General features: G+C 42.6%; 1 protein-coding gene across 3 annotated transcripts in view; it reads left to right on the plus strand.

Moving 5' to 3' along the window:
- The first annotated feature begins 8873 nt into the window (after positions 1-8873).
- greb1l (GREB1 like retinoic acid receptor coactivator) overlaps positions 8874-16789 on the plus strand; it is a 351285-nt gene continuing 343369 nt past the window's right edge. For all 3 annotated transcript variants that reach the window (XM_043688237.2, XM_043688239.2, XM_043688240.2), the window contains exon 1: positions 8874-9254. The gene's annotated coding sequence lies outside the window, so the exon portion shown is untranslated. The remainder of the gene's footprint in view (positions 9255-16789) is intronic.

Below are 16789 nucleotides of genomic sequence, written 5' to 3' on the forward strand. Positions count from 1 at the left end.
GAGCCATAAAGATAGCAACTGTTCAACAAGTGATTTCAATACTATCTTCTTGAGAGCAATTAGGGACAGTGAATAAATGGTGGTCTTGTCAGTAATGTTCCCATTCTGAACAAATAAAATAAAATTGCTGTCTCTTAGCTCCATGTTCCTCTGCTGTTCTCATGGAACCTTTTGCCAAAATGCTCCATTATCTATTTGATACTACTAGAAAGATATGCAGCTCAAGCACTTTGGAAATGATAATGTAGAGCATGTAAGAAGGTCCAATAAGGGCTGGTGCAGTGTTCAACCTAATTTTGGGGAACGAAGTTGGACTGGCATTAGAAGTGACGGGGGAAGCATTTTAGAGATAGTGACCACAATTACTATACAATTCAAGCTTGTTATGGAAAAGCAAAAAGGTGGCCTGCAAGAAAGGATTTTGGATTTGGTGAAGACAGATTTTGTGAAAATAAGGCAGGATCTGGCCAAAGTAGACTGGAACAGCAACTTGTGGGAAAATCTATAGCAGAACTGTTGAGGTGAGTGGGGTATGGTCAAAAAGGAAATAGAGTACAGGTCCATCAGGATGAAATGTAGGAACAAAAAGTCCAGTCAATCCTGGATATTTAGGAATATTCAGGACTAGAGAAGAACAGAAAGAGAGGCTTTCAGCAGGTGTAAAGGGAGCACTAGAAGCCCTAGTTGGAAGTGCAGTAGTGATTTTAAGAAGACTATTAGGAAAACAAAGAAGAAACATGATAAACACATGTTGAAATCACTTGTTGAACCGTTGCTATCCTTATAGCTCAAAGGTAGAAGACAGAGGGTGGTGGTGGACAGTTGTTTTTTAGACTGGAGGCCTATGACCAGCGGAGTGCTACAAGGATTAGTGCTGCGTCCACTACTTCTCATCATTTATATAAATGATTTGGATGTGAACTAGGAGGTATAGTTAGTAAGTTTGCAGATGACACCAAAAAAGCAGTGAAAGATAGGGCCCATTAGGGACAATCTGTGCGTGGAATTGGAGGACATTGACAACTAAACGATTACTTCATAGCTGTCTTCACTTGGGAGATGTGGATATTAGTAGAGAATTCTGGAAGAGAAACTGAGTTTCTTGTGCAGATTGGTATAGTGAGTGAAGAGGTATTGGAAGTTTTGACAGACTTGAAAGTGGACAAATCCCTAGGTCCAGACGAATTGTAATCTAGGCTGCTGTGGGAGGTGGTGGAGGAAATTACAGGGGTTCTGACCCAAATTTTTAATTCTCTCTGGCAACAAAGTACTGGAGCACAGCTAATGTTCCTGTTTTCAAGAAGGAAAGTAGAGATACACCAGGGAATTACAGACCAGTTAGTCTCATATCAATGGTAGGCAAACTATTGGAGAAAAGACTGACGGAGGGAATTAGTCTCCATTTGGAGAGGCAAGATTTAATCAGGGATAGCCAGCATTGCTTTGTCAGAGGAAGATCATGCCTAACAAATTTGATTGAATTTTTTTGAGGAGGTATTCAGGTGTGTAGGTGAGAATAGTGCAGTTGACAGATTTCATACAGCTTTCAGCAAAGCCTTATACCAGGTCACACGTGAGACTGATAAAGAAGGCAAAAGCACATGGGATTCAGCGTAATTTGGCACATTGAATCCAGAATTTAGAATTTGGCTGTTTGCAGTGTTGACAGAACACATTTCTTCAAGAAACAGGTGTAGATATCTGGAATACTCTTCCCCAAAGAATTGTTGAGGTGAGGTCAGTGAAAATTTCTGAACTTTCATAGCAGAAATATATTAACAGGTGCAGAATCAAGGCAGACAGATATGGTTAAATATAGATCAGCTATTCTTTAATTCAATGATAGAATATGTTGAAACAGTTAAGTAAACAACTATAGGGCAGGAGGGAGTAAGAGAAAAACACATGAAATGTGGAAGTTAGGGAATGATTGAACAGATTGACAACTGCAGAAGTTTTATGGTAAATAGAAGGCCATAGATGGGACTTTGAAAGTAAAATTACTTCATGGAAGGTGGCTTCTGGGGGAAGCATTGAATAACTGTGATTAGAACAGACCGCAATTTTCCCTCAGACGTGGTTGACGATGCTCTCCACCACATCTTCTCCACTTCCCGCTCCTCCGCCCTTGAACCCCGCCCCTCCAATCGCCACCAGGACAGAACCCCACTGGTCCTCACCTACCACTCCACCAACCTCCAGATACATCGTATCATCTTTCGTCATTTCCGCCACATCCAAACAGACCCCACCACCAAGGATATATTTCCCTCCCCTCCCTCCCCTATTAGCGTTCCGAAAGACCACTCCCTCCGCGACTCCCTCGTCAGGTCCACACCCCCCACCAACCCAACCTCCACTCCCGGCACCTTCCCCTGCAACCGCAAGAAATGCAAAACGTGCGCCCACACCTCCCCCCTCACCTCCCTCCAAGGCCCCAAGGGATCCTTCCATATCCGTCACAAATTCATCTGCACCTCCACACACATCATTTACTGCATCTGCTGCACCCGATGTGGCTTCCTCTACATTGGGGAGACAGGCTGCCTACTTGCAGAACGTTTCGGAGAACACCTCTGGGACACCCGCACCAACCAACCCAACCGCCCTGTGGCTGAACACTTTAACTCCCCCTCCCACTCTGCCAAGGACATGCAGGTCCTTGGCCTCCTCCATCGCCAGACCATGGCAACACGACGCCTGGAGGAAGTGCGCCTCATCTTCCACCTAGGAACCCACCAACCACAAGGGATGAATGCAGATTTCTCCAGCTTTCTCATTTCCCCTCCCCCCACCTTATCTCAGTCCCAACCCTCGGACTCAGCACCGCCTTCTTGACCTGAAATCTTCTTCCCGACCTCTCCGCCCCCACCCCCTCTCCGGCCTATCACCCTCACCTTAACCTCCTTCCACCTATCGCATTCCCAATGCCCCTCTCCCAAGTCCCTCATCCCTACCTTTTATCTTAGCCTGCTGCTTGACACACCCTCCTCATTCCTGAAGAAGGGCTTATGCCCGAATCGTCAATTTTCCTGCTCCTTGGAAGCTGCCTGACCTGCTGCGCTTTTCCAGCAACACATTTTTCAGCTCCTCCCTGTGATTAGAACAGACTCAGGGTGTCAGTGATGAAGTATACAGTGAAATAATCAAAGATGATAAGGATGTTGTGAAACTTGAAAGGGTTCAGAAAAGATTTACAAGGATGTTGCTAGGGTTGGAAGGTTAGAGTTATTGGGAGAGGCTGAATTGGCTGGGGCTGTTTTCCCTGGAGCGTTGGAGGCTCAGGGGTGACTTTATAGGGGTTTATATAGTCATGCGGCACATGGATGCAGTTTAGTCACGGTCTTTTCCCTGGGGTGGGAAATGACTCTATGGCCTTATTCTGGGTCAAGCTGATCAAAGTAGAGAAAGTACTGAAGATGACAAGGTCAAAGGGTAAACAAGAATATGAATGATTGAAACATATAGGATCCTGACATGTCTGGTTCAGTAGATATCGAGAAGATTTGCCCTATCACGCAAGAATCTAGGAGTCACTATTTAAAAATCAGCGCTTGTCCCTTTATAATGGAGATTAGGTAACTTTGTTTCCCTCAGAGGGAGCAACATACAGTTAACCTGATATTCAAAGTGGTAAATGTACTTGAAAGTACAGCATTCTTCAATATTCTGTAAAAGGGTTTAAAACACAGTAATGTACAGAGCACTCAGCATGGTTTTAGAGGTTTCACAAAATTAATTCTCAGAATGCCAGGTAGCTAGCAAGGGCATATATATTGCCCATCTCTGCTCAGAGGGTGAGCCTTTATAACAAGTGCAGTTCTTGGGGCGATTGTGCTCTTATAATGGCTTAAGGGTGAGATGTGGTCATTTTGCTTATCTTGCTTCAAAAATAATATTGATGCATTGAGGAATCTGGACAATTCCATGCATTAGGGATGAAACATTACAGGTATTTAATTAGTTTATTTCAGAGAAGATCAGTGACACAAATTAGCAGCCTCAGTAGTGTGGGAAAAACAGATGGGTGGGACATAAATTGATGCAGATTAATAATAGTGTGGTCAGCATAGATTTGGTGGACTGAATTGTCTTTCATCATTTTGAATGTGTGGTCTGTTAATGCATTCTGTGTCTCATGTCTGAGGTTAATGGATAAGTACACGGATGTGTTTTAAACAACCTAATTGTAAAATAAAAGTCCTAATTGTTCTCTCTACCTTTGCTTGTTTTGTGTAGAATTCTTTCAGTCAGCAGAATGAGAAGATGTGCATACATTTTCAGACTTGAAATCAATTTTCCAGAGTTAAAGGTTGTGGTACATCACACAATGATATTCATATAGAATCCTCAGCACAGTAAAACAATACAAAGATCTTCATGAGTTCTACTTAGAAAATAACATGCTGGACCATAGAAGTAGTAGCCAGTGTGACCAAAGACCTAGTTAAAGAATGAGTTTTCCACAGGGTCTTAAAGGGTAAGAAAAGAAGTGAAGGGTTTTAGATAGAAGTTTACCTAATAGTAGATTAGATTAGATTAGACTAGATTCCCTACAGTGTGGAAACAGGCCCTTCGTCCACACTGACCCTCCGAAGAGTAACCCACCCAGACCCATGGCTCTCTGACTAATGCACCTAACATTATGTGCAATTTAGAATGGTCAATTCACCTAACCTGCACATTGTCACTTAATGGTTGAAAATTTTATATTTGATTTGTTGGAGAACCAGCATCACCTATATAATTCAGTGAGGAGAGAGGTGATGGGTGAATAAATGAATTTGATGTGGTACAATTAAAAGTTACAAAAGGTGGAGGATGAAAATTAAATCAGTAAAGCATTGCAAAAAAAACAAATTTGGAGGTGAACAGCACATATGAAAAATTCAGCAGTCGATGAGGCTGAAATAAATGGGAAAGTTATGATATAGAAATTAATCATTTGTGATGATGCTGTGGCTTTAAAAGGTGTGTTTTGTCCTGGTTTCTTTTAGACAGAGGTTGGGGAATAGGGGGAACGAGCAGGCTTTGAGAAGATAAACAACTTGTGAGGCCTTAGGTTTGTTTTTAAAAATGTTGGAACAATAGAAGCAGACTGAATGGTGTGGTTAAGCTCTAACAGATCAGGATTTTAGTTAGCTTTCGGCAGTTGTTACTGGGGTCTAAGCAGGTTTGGAAGTCAGTGGATCTCTCCCAGCTGGTATACTGTTTCTCTTCAAATTGTCTTTTGATGTTATTTTCTCTTGGATTGGAGAACTGCACTTGAAACCATCTATTTTCTGAATTTGCCTTTTTGCCAAGGATGTGTTCATGGGATGTCACTATATTGGAACAATTAATTAGTAATAATTATTGTATTTACTATTCTGTGAAGTTTTCCAATAGAGTTGTTACTTCAAGTTCTTTTTTCTTTTGTATTTTAACTATAGTGTTTGAAAAAATTGTGTTTTGCTTAATGTAAAATAGTTTGACCAATCGAATTGCATCTGGAACACATCATCTGACATTTACCTTTAAAATAAGAAAAGCTTTTAGGGTCTAGGCTACCTTTGGAATATATTTTGAGAGGGTCTTGTCTAGTCCACAACATACTGGAGCCTAATAAATCTGGCTGAATTTGCATGTTTTCCCCTACCTCAGCTTAGTGGAATCACAAAACAATGACCAGATGCAGATTTGATAAACAATGGGAATTGCCCACACTAAAGGAAAGAAAATTAAAATCAGTGGAAAATCAACAACCACAAAGTTCAAGTCTGCTGTGGTGGTATTAAAACCCAGAGTTAAGTAAATAGCAGCTATCCTGTTCCACTTGTATGGGGTGACTGTGATTGCTTGGAGTTTGTAGCTGCATTGGTTGGATGGCTGATTTGTAACTTGGAGATACTGAGGACTGCATATGCTGGAAAGTCAGAGTCGATAAAGTGTGGAGCTGGAAAAAGCACAGCAGGTCAAGCAGCATCAGAGGAGCAGGAGAGTCAACATTTGAGGTTGGGACCTTTCATCAGGACTGGGGAGGGGGAAGGGGGCTGAGAAATAAATAGAATGAGTGGGGTGAGGCTGGGGGAAAAGTAGGTGGGATGGCGATAGGTGGATGCAGGTAGAAGTTGACTGTGATTGGTCAGTGGTAAGGGTGGAGCAGATAGGTGGGAAGATAGACAGATTAGGTCAGGTCAAGAGGGCTGGGCAGATAGGAAGTGCTGGACCTGGGATGAGGTAAGGGGTGGGGAAATTTGAAAGCTGGTGAATTCTATGTTAATTCTATGTTAAGGCTGTATGGTTGTAAGCTGCCAAGGTGGAAGATGAGGTGTTCTTCCTCCAGTTTGTGTGTGGCCTTACTTTGATGGCAGAGGACCCCAGGATGGATATGTTGTTGGGTGAGTGGGAAGGGGAGTTGAAATGGCAGGCAACCGAAAGGTGGGATTGATTGGAGCATATGGACTATAGATGTTCTCTGATCCGACTACACTCAAACCCCCTTCCTCCTCCCCAGTCTTGATGAAACTCCCCTGATCCTCTGATACTGCTTGACCTGCTGTGCTTTTTCCAGCTCCACACTTTATTGACTCCAGCTGATTTATAATACAGTGTAATGCCAACAATGCAGGTTCAATGCTTACAGTGGCTGAGATTACTATGAAATGCTGTCCTTTCTGATGTTTCTCCTCATCTGAGGTGTGGTGAACTCATCATCTCTCACTGACAGAGTAGCCCTATGGTCTGGAAAGTCAACAACAACTTTATATTGATCCCATAGTTCCCTAGTTAACCATAATCAGGTTATTCTCTTCCTAGAATAGTTTTTGTTGTATCCTGCAACAAGTGGCCTTGTAGTGTGACTTTGGAAATTTGACCGGGACATCAATAATCCAAAGTAGGCAAACTGGAGGCTGGAAGAACACAGCAAGCCAGGCAGCATCAGGAGATGGAGAAGTCGACATTTCGGGTCGAGACCCTTCATCGGGATTAGGGAGGGGGAAGGGAGCTCAGATATAAATAGAGGGAGGGGGTTAGGGCTGGGGGAAAGGTAGGTGGGATAGTGATAGGGGGATGCAGGTACAGTATTATTGTGATAAGTCAGTGGGAAGGGTGGAGTGGATAGGTGGGGAAGAAAATGGACGTTAGGTCAGGTCAAGGAGGTGGGAAAGAGACTAGGGGCTGGACATGGGATGAGGTTGGGAGTAGGGAGATAATGAAGCTAGTAAGGTGGGAGGTGGAATGGAAGGGAGAGGGCAGGGATGGAAAGGGAGCTGGGGGATGGGTTTAAAGCTTATTTGAAATTGGAGAACTCAATGTTAAGTCCTCCGGGCTGTCGGCTGCCCGGAAGAAGATGAGATATCGTTCCTCCAATTTGTGGTGTTCACATTTCAGATCGAGATCCTTCATCAGAATGGGGTCAGCGTTTCAGGTCAACACCCTTCATTAGGATTGAGAGTCCTCTCCTGATGCTGTGTTCTCTCAGCCTTCTATTTGTCTAGTTTGGATTCCAGTATTTGCAGTTTATTTGTTTCACTTCAATAATCTAGGCTGGTTATGTGAATTTCAGTAGCAAACCTTCTGGTGATAGTCAGCTTTTAGTTATTTTTAATTGAACTGTTTGGACATGTTTTGACACATCTCGGGGACTTGAATCTGAACCTGTTATCCTGAGAGAGACAATAGCAGTTTTGTGTTACTTCCCTGGGTGACTGCTCAGCAATTTTAGTCATCTGCTGGAGTACAGATTTCTCGACTGCTGTGCCTAAAAGCCCTTTTGATCATGGGTATCTATGATACAGCAGTCTGAGTCCATTTAGCAAAATTCTGGGGTTGCATGGCTATAACTTTGAAAATACCCTGAACTGTCACATTGGATTTGAAACATTAGCCTTTCTCCCCTCTCTCTCTCTGTACAGATGCTGCCAGATCGGCTGAGTTTCTCTAGCAGTTTCTGTTTTAATCTGTGAAATTTATGCCTTAACTTCAACTGCAGCATTGGAACATTACGAAGTTATTTTTGCAGCAATGGCATCAAGGGAGCTGATCACACTCTGCTTCACTGTTGAGTGTTGTCGATGCTGCCTGACCTGCTGTGCTTTTTCCAGCGCCACACTCTATCTAACACTATCACGCAGGGTCTCGTGCGTGACCCATGTTGGCCTCCTCCACTGATGCTTCCAGCGCCGCAGCACTGAATTTGGGAGCCCCTTCTCCGGCCTTTGCTCCACTTGTAATCTCCTTTCGTTCTTCAAACACTATAGGACAGATCCAGCGGTATTTCGAGAGTATTTCCCATGTGAGAAGGACAATCAGTTTTTAAGGCTTGTTCTAGCGACACACGCCCCCATGCCCTCTGTTGAGTGTACACCGGTTTAGCCAGCAATTACTGAGAGGAGCAGCCAGCACGAAATTTGGTGTTGCCTGCTTGAACTTCGCCGTTCAGGACTTGGTCACGTATCGAGACCCACGGCTTTAATCACGGATCGAATCGATTGTTACGTCTTATTTAATATCGAACTTTATGCCGTGCCTTTTATGTGCCTCACAATCACTGGTGGAAGAGTGACATAGAAGGAGACTGTGAAAAGTTTGCTATTTGACAAATAGGGAAAGGAATTGAAACATTTGATAAAAATAACTTCATAGTTTTTTTGCAAAACAGATGGCTCAAAAATGTCTATAGAACTTAATTTACTTTTTTTGTCCGTCTTCTCAGCACAATATGTTGCCATTCGATTTGTGGATACCCTGCACTCTTTTAGGATTCCAAGCGAGCTCCACCTACAAACTTCGCTTTCTCTGGTGCAGTTTTGACGTATGTCACCCTATCAGGCCAAACCACTCTTACAGAGGAGGACACTTCCATGTTTTGCTGCACAGCTTTAGCCATTGACTTCCATACCTTTATTTCTATGAGCTGGAACAAAACATAAATACAGCAATCTCGGCGCATGATATTAAATGCGTGCGCTATCTTAACAGGACCGAGTTCTCCAAGTTTATAGTTGTCGTTCCCCCTCCCTGTGATGGATGGCGCAGCGCAGAGGCCAGGTTGTGTCACAGCGCTCCGCTCGGTGGTGTATCTCTGACCGTCCGTCCAAGACCCTGAGCTGGCGGAGAGCGGTATACAATTCCTGTTGTAAAACGCAGTCACGGAGCACATCATCCAAAAGCAATGCTGTAACGTCGGCAAACTTCACCGTACGATCGAGTCCTCATCAGGCACCCGTCGTACGGAAAACAGCGTGCACCCTTTTGCCTGAAAGGGAAATGTAAGTCAATTTGGTCACACGACTGTTTTTATTTTGTTGCCGCTGAACCCGCATGCCAGATGTAAAAAGAGAGACAAGCCAGGGATGCGACACTGGTTTTGATCGTGCTTCGTGTTAATATTGTCACTCGATACAGTTGTAGAGGGTACGGACGATGTCAGTTTTTTTTACTAGAATGTCTTTGTGCTTAGACTTTGCATAGAACCCAGGTTATGGTAAAAAGAGCTTTAAGTGTGGAGGAGTATGCGTTTCTCCTGTAGTCAGAAGAAAACGCTGATTTATGTCTGGGCGTGACATTTGCTGACTTTATTTGAGAATGGACCGGTTTGTTTATTATTACAATTCAAGCGAGAATATTATAAATATACACACATTTTGCTTGCTTTAAATCGTTTTGACACCGATTTAACGTGTTTTAAAGATTACGAATCATGCTTCGAACATAAATGTTTCGAATCTGTGTTTCTTAATGAGTTTATTTTCACTTTTTTTTGGTCCCGGTCGACTTCGATTAAATTTAAATTGAGAATTTGCACATTCACTGTTAAAGTACTGCTGTTCTATTTGGACAGTGATACAGACTCCCTAAAATGAAGATATTAACATCTGTGTTGATTGAAAAGGTGTTTATTGAGGTCTTACTCGGATAAATGCGATATCTATTGTTCGCAGGATAGTTTTATCACAGCTGTCTATAACTATTGTCTTGACACAAGACCTGAATGGAAAATAATATTTGAAACAAATATTTTCAAAGTATATATTAATGTCACTCGTACCTACAATTTGAATACAGTGACATTTCTGTGTCGAATATGACGTGCTGGGGAAATAAAGCTTATTGGAAGTGCCTCTTTTTATTGCTTGCCAATCAAAATAAGATTGAGGATGTTTGTAAATATCTTTGATTAAATGCAAACATATTTCTGTTTTGTCACTGTTATATTGTTCTCGCTGGACGCCCCACACTGTTATATTACCATTAAAATGGTCGTAATTTGTAAAGGAAAAATAACCTTTCAGGTTCTTAGGATTTCGTGCTGGGTTGCGGTTTGCTGACTTTTTTGCTGATTGAAATGTAATAATTATCAATGCTGTAGTTCATGTTAATACTATCGTCCAAAAGACGGCGATATTTGAGTATTACCGTTGAACGAGGTGGCTAGCTCCAAGAGTTTGGAAGCGGGGCAGAAAAGCGAAAAAAAAAAGTGGATGACAAAGGAACGAGGAACAAAGAAGATAATCAAAGGGGGAGAGAATCAAAGAAAGGAAGGTGGGTGACAACGGATGAAACTGCACTTGTATCACTCTCCCAAGCTCACTTTAGTACACTTGGGAGGTCGGAGTTCAGAATCAGAGACTCTACGGTGGGAGCTGTAACCGCATGCATCCTGAGCAGCTGATGTTCACTCAAGGCTGGCGAATTAAAATGGTCAAGACCTCCAGTGGATGAGGCCTCGGACAGACATGGCACCTCGGTCTTGAACTGGATGAGCTGTTACATCCTGGAAAGGAGGAACGAACTATTCACCATCTCAATGGGCACAATTTTGAACAGGCGAGTTGATCTTTACATATGATAAACACATACATGTACACAACCACATATGCAAACATTAACTTTAAGAACCCCACACCCACCCTTTAGTTATTTTTTTTGTGCGGTTCAGCCTTATATTTATTCCTACTGCATTTAGAGTTAACAATTGTTAATAAATAAGCAAATAAAAAACCCTCAACCCACAAGGACTGAAGAAATGTTCTGAACACGAAGCCGTTAACTTACTGAGATTGGGAAAGATCTGTTAGATTTTGATTTTTTGGGCCTCAATGTAATTTAGGTTGCCGATATGCTTACAGAATTTATTCTGTACATCTCAACGTGATGATCTACTTGTCTGTATTAATGGTGAAGGAATGTGAAGAGAATTTGGGAGCCGATTTATACAAACACAGACCATATCGTTTTCAATTGTATATATTTTACTTTCATTAATCACATTTAGTTGTACACATGACTTGTTTGATAGCCTGATTCGACTGTTGGTACTAAATGTTTCCTTCGATTTTCATGCATTTGACTATTTTCGAGTTTAGTCGAGAAATAGCTATTAAAAAGCAGCTTTAAATAGAATTCCTTCCTTTAGGTTTTGCAGGGATTTTGGTAATACTTAGCCCAGATGCTTTTTTTGAGGGTGTTTCGAGTACCCCTATTTCGAGGTTTCATACAGTTATTTAAGAAAGTGGTCAGGCTGGATCAGATTGGGCGCTGAGTAGGCCTCCCGCCGCGGCGAAAATCACGGCGGTGCTGAAGGGATGAGGCTCTTCGGCAGCGGACAGCCCATTGCCCACCCCGAAAATGACCTGTGTGGGCGGGAAGGATTTTACGTGACTTCAACCTTCAAATTCGCAAGGCGATGAACTTAAACCAGTTTAACATTTCAGGGTGTTGGAGGCGAAGAACATTTCAGGGTGCTTAATGGATAACTGCTCAGCACTGCACAAAATACAACTTTCTTTTTCTAATTATTGGTAAGCGTATTCCAAAGGTGAAATTTTATGTCTGACCTGATGTTTCCAGTTGTTGCCGTGTGACCTGGATCGTGAAGCACTCATTTCTGATGAAAGGTCATTGACCTCTTTTTACCTGCCTGATCCGTTGAGTATTTCCCCAATTTTTTGATTTTATTTCACATTTCAACCGTGTTTTTCTGTTCTAAGTGCAAAACAAAATGCTGCAGGTCATAACGGTATGGAAACGAATCCTTGAGTCAAGCTCGTCCGCGCCGACCAGGCATCCTATTCTGACCTAGCTTCATTTGCCAAACTTTTCATGAATTCATCCAGATGCCTTTCAAATGTTGTAATTATACCCGCCTCCACCACTTCTGGCAGCTCGTTCCATGCACACAACATCATGTGTGATGTGTGAAGAAGGTCATTTTTAAATCTTTCTCCTCTCACCTTAAAACTATGCCCTCTAGCTTTTGATTCCCCCAACCCAGAAAAAAAGACAATGGCTATTCATCCTGTCCATGTCCCTCATGACTATATAAACTTCGATGAAATCACCCCTCAACCTGTGACACTCCAGGGAAAAAAGCCCCAGCTTATTCAGTCTTGCCCTATAGCTCAACCCCTCTAGTCCTGGCGACATCCTTGGAAATCTTTTCTGTACCCTCTCAAATTTAAAAACATCCTATGGACCATACATTTATGCATTATTCTAAAAGTGGCCTCAACAATATCCTGTACAATGGCAACATGACATCATAATATTGAATTTATTCTGCAAATTGAGAGGGAGAAGATAGAATTGGAGCTAATGGTATTGCAGCTGAATAAAGGCAAATGCAGAGGCATGAGGGAGGAGCTGGGAACCTAGCAGGAAAGACAGTGAAACAGCAATGGCAGGAGTTTCTGGGAGTAATTCAGGAGACACGGCAGATATTTATCCTGAGAAAAAAGAAGCATGGTACAAGAAGGATAAGGCAACCATGGCTGACTATCCTATCCTAATCTAGTCACATTTGCCAGCATTTGGCCCATATCCCTCTAAACCCTTACTATTCATATACCCATCCAGATGCCTTTTAAATGCTGCAATTGTATCAGCCTCCACCACTTCCACTGGCAGCTCATTCCATTTACACACCACCCTCTGGGTGAAAAAGTTGCCCCTTAGGGTCTTTTATATCTTTCCCTTCTCACCCTCTAGTTCTGGACTCCCCCACCCCAAGGAAAAAAAATCTTTCTATTTATCCTATCCATGCCCCTCATAGTTTTTTAAACCTCTATAAGGCCACCTCTCAGCCTCTGACGCTCCAGGAAAAAAAGCACCAGCCTTTTCTACCTCTCTTATAGCTCAAATCCTCCAACCCTGGCAACATCCTTGTAAATTCTTTATGAAACGTTTCGAGTTTCACAACATCCTTCCGATAGGAAGGAGACCAGAATTGCATGCAGTACTCCACAAGTGGCCTAACCAGATACTGTACAGCCACAACATGACCTCCCAACTCCTATACTCACTACTCTGACCAGTAAAGGAAAGCACACCAAACGCCTTCTTCACTATCCTGTTTACCTGCGACTCTACTTTCAAGGAATGATGAACCTGCACTCCAAGGTCTCTTTGTTCAGCAACACTCCTACTATGATTTGCTTTTCCAAAATGCAGCACCACTCATTTATCTAAATTAAACTCCACCTGCCACTCAGCCCATTAGCCCGTCTAATCAAGATCCCGTTGTACTCTGAGATAACCTTTTTCGTTGTCCACTACACCTCCAATCTTGGTGTCATCTGCAAACTTACTAACTATACCTCCTATGTTCACATCCAAATCATTTATAAATGATGAATGATACTGGAGCCAGCACTGATCCTTGTGGCACTCCACTGGTCATAAGCCTCCAGTATGAAAAGCAAACCTCCACCACCACCCTCTATCTTCTACCTTCAAGCCAATTCTGTATCCAAGTGGCTAGTCCTCCCTCTATTCCATGAGGTTAACCTTGCTAACCAGTATCCCATGGGGAACCTTGTTGAACGCCTTACAGAAGTCCATATAGATCACGTCCCACTGCTCTGCCCACATCAGTCCTCTTTATTGCTTCTTCAAAATACTCAATCAAGTTTGTGAGACATGATGACTAAAACTAATCAGTCCTTGCCTTTCCAAATACATGTAAATCCTGTCCCTCAAGGTACCCTCCAACAACTTGCCCATAACTGATGTCAGGCTCACTGGTCTATAGTTCCCTGGCTTTTCCTTACCACTTTTCTTAAATAGTGGCACCATGTTAAGCAACCTTCCGTCTTCCAGCATCTCACCTGTGACTATCAGTGATACAAATATTTCAGCAAGGGGCACAGCAATCACTTCCCTAGCTTCCCACAGAGTTCCAGGGTACACCTGATCAGGTCCTGGAGATTTATCCACTTTTAAACGTTTCATCCAGCACTTGCTCCTCTGTAATATGAGCATTTTTCAAGATGTCACCATCTATTTCCCTACATTCTATATCTTCCATGTCCTTCTCCACAGTAAACACTGATGCAAAATACTTGTTTAGTACCTCCCTCAGATCCAGAGGCTCCACACCTAGGCTGCCTTGCTGATCTTTGATGGGGTCCTGTTCTCTCCGTAGCTACCCTTTTGTCCTTAATGTATTTAGAAAAGCCCTTTGGATTCTCCTTAACCGTATTTGCCCAAGCTATCTCACGTGTTCTTTTGGCCCTCCTGATTTCCCTCTTAAATTTACTCCAACTGCTTTTATATTCTTCTAAGGATTCACTTGATCTCTCCTATCTGTACTTGACATATGACCAAAACCTCAATTTCTCTCGTGATCCAGCATTCCCTACACCTGCCAGCCTTTCCTTTCACCCTAACAGGAACATACTGTTCCTGGGCTTTTGTTATCTCATTTCTGAATGCTTCCCATTTTTCAGCCATCTCTTTACCTGTGAACATCTGCCCCCAGTCAGCTTATGAAAGTTCTTGCCAAATACTATCAACATTAGCCTTCCTCTAATTTAGAACTTCAACTTTTAGATCTAATCTATCCTTTTCAATTTTAAAATGAATAGAATTATGTTCTCAGGCTCCAGAGTGCTCCCCCACTGACACCTCATCACCTGCTCCGCCTTATTTCCCAAGAGTGGGTGAAGTTTTGCACCTTCTCCAGTAGGTACATCCACATACTGAATCAGAAAAGTTTCTTGTAGACATTTAACAAAATCTTCTCCTTCTAAATCCTTAACACTATGGCAGTCGCAGTCTATGTTTGGAAAGTTAAAATCCCTTACCCATAACCACCCTATAATTGTTAGGAGATAACTGAAATCTCCTTACAAATTTGTTTCTCAATTTCCCGCTGACTGTTTGGGGGTCTATGATGCAATCCCAATAAGGTGATTATCCCTTTCTTATTTCTTGGTTCCACCCAAATAACTTCCCTGGATGTATTTCCAGGGCTGTCTTTCGTCCATGCTGGAGGATGGAGAAAATTGTCGCTGTAAGAGCTGCTCCTTTTTTGAAGTATTTTAGGTGTTGGAAGTGATTTCCTTGAATTCGAGGAGCAGCAGTTACTGTTTTACATGCTGTTGCATTGTTTTGCAACTTGGAGGAAAAAATGTCAAAACATGGCACTTTTAAAGGCATCACATGGTCAGTGAAGGAAAGAGAGAAAAAACCCTACACTGCTAACTGGTGCAGCAGTGAATCTGAACAGTTATTGCCTTTGCTGTTCATAGATCTCTGGACATCGGAGCGCGTCTAGGAAAACTTAACAAATAGCAAAATTCATAACTGATCTTGGAGGGACCTGTGTGGAAGAGCTTACAGCACAAGAACAGATAAGTGCATAGTTTTTAAGTGTAGCCTTGCTGTAAATCTACAATCATGACTAGAATTGCTTGATTTGTAAGTTAGCCTGGAGCAGTTTTTTTTTAAGAGCAATAAGACGGTGTCTTATTTTCTGGGTCTGTAGATTGTGAAAGAGCAAAGATGACCTTTCATAGAGTGATATGCTCTTCTTGTCGGATATGGTAAATTAGTGAGAGTTTCCATGTTACTAAAGAATATATCTGCAGGAAATGTCTTTGGTTGCGAATCCTATCAGATCGAATGGATTGGTTGGAGTGACAGTTTGAGACAATGAGAAATTTACAAGAACTAGGAGGTGTTTTGGGTGGCAGTTACAGGAAGAGAGAAAAGCCGCAGATACAGTCAGGTAGCTGGGTTAACTCACGAAAGGTAGGAGAGGTAGGCAGGTAGTGCAGGGGTCTTCTGTGGCTGTCCCCATTTCAACCAGGTATACTGTTCTGGAAAATGTAGGGGGTGATGGACTCTCAGGGGAATGTAGCACAAACAACCTAGTTTCTGGTATCAAGACGGCTCAAATGTAATGAGGGACACGTCGGGTTTCAAGTGATCGATTGTGAAAGGGGACTCTCTAGTCAGAGGCACAGGCAGACGTTACTGTGGCCAGCAGCGAAAAATCAGAATGGTGTGTTGCCTCCTTGGTGCCAGGTTAAAGGATGTCTCAGAGAGGGTACTGAATATTCTCAAAGGGGAGAGGGACCAGCAAGAGGTCATTGTACACAATGGAACCAATGACATAGGAAGGGAAAAGGATGAGATTCTGAAGGGAGAATATAGAAAGTTAGGCAGGAACTTAAAAAGAAGGTCCTTGAGGGTAGTAATATCTGGATGACTCCTGGTGCAATGAGCTAGTGAGGGTATGATTAGGAGGACAGAGCATATAAGTGCGTGGCTGAAGAGCTGTTGCTTGGCAGAAGGGTTCACAATTTGGATCATTGGAATCTCTTCTGAGATGGCAGTGAGCTGTACAAGAAGGATGGCTTGTATCTGAATTGGAAGGGGACTAATATGCTGACAGGGAGATTTGCTAGAGCTGCTTGGGAGGATTTAAACTAGAAAGGCAGGGGCCTTGGATCCAGGGAGATAGTGAGGAAAGAGATCAATCTGAGACTCGTACAGTTGGGAAAAGGAGCAAGTCAGTTAG

The sequence above is a fragment of the Chiloscyllium plagiosum genome, unplaced genomic scaffold, assembly GCF_037043375.1.
Source record: "Chiloscyllium plagiosum isolate Xiang-an unplaced genomic scaffold, Cpla_swu_hap1 HiC_scaffold_4, whole genome shotgun sequence".
Lineage (NCBI taxonomy): Eukaryota > Metazoa > Chordata > Chondrichthyes > Orectolobiformes > Hemiscylliidae > Chiloscyllium > Chiloscyllium plagiosum.